This window comes from Morone saxatilis, unplaced genomic scaffold (genome assembly GCF_004916995.1).
Source record: "Morone saxatilis isolate NCDOM2014 unplaced genomic scaffold, NCSU_SB_2.0 Contig20, whole genome shotgun sequence".
NCBI classification, from domain to species: domain Eukaryota; kingdom Metazoa; phylum Chordata; class Actinopteri; family Moronidae; genus Morone; species Morone saxatilis.
The window spans coordinates 25,436,014-25,436,735 of record NW_023339763.1 but is presented as its reverse complement, the minus strand read 5'-3'; the positions used below and the strand labels follow the sequence as shown (position 1 = coordinate 25,436,735).

At 41.4% G+C, this 722-nt stretch overlaps 1 protein-coding gene across 1 annotated transcript in view; it reads left to right on the top strand.

The window, feature by feature from the left end:
• The window catches only part of LOC118331263 (single-minded homolog 2-like), a 15,428-nt gene that overhangs the window by 12,593 nt on the left and 2,113 nt on the right, over positions 1 to 722 (top strand). The window lies entirely within an intron of this gene.

The following is a 722-nucleotide window of genomic DNA, read 5'->3' as shown; positions in this document are numbered from 1 at the left end:
GCTGAAGCAGCATTCTCTGCAGCCTAGAGGGAGCTGTTCCAAGTGGCTTTCTCAGGATGTTTTCCAATGGTTTGTGGTCTGACTGAACATTAACCCTCACCCCATAGCTACACATACTGGTGGAACTTCTTGACAGAGAAAACTATGGCTAAGAGCTCCTTCTCAATTTGTGCATAGTTCTTTTCTGTCTCTGTCAGTGCCCTTGACGCATACGCTATTGGGTGGTCATCTTGTAAGAGGCATGCTCCTAGGCCGTCCTTAGACGCATCAGCCTGTATGATTAGCTGTTTCTGTGGATCAAAGAATCTGAGCAGTCCAGGCTTCCTTAAACACGATCTTTAACACTCAAATACCTCTGAGCTTTGATGTTATGTACCTGGGTCTTGTCTTTTTTCTGGAACGTAGGAGCGAGGTAAAGCTGCTGCAATTACTCTTGGTGGCAAGTAAGAAAACAATTACAAGGAGATGGCTAAGCCCGATTCAGCCTACCCTGGATGATTGGATTGGAATTACTCTAGAGATATTTAGGATGGAAAAACTGACCTATCAACTAAGAATCCAAAAGGACAAATTTTACCAAATTTGGAACAACTGGATTTTATTCATAGCACCCATGAGAACAGACTTTATTTGACCTCACTGGTAATATTGTTTTGTAATTTACTTATTTAATTTCTGACTGGTTATTGATGATTATTTGGCTTTAACTTTTGCCTCATCTG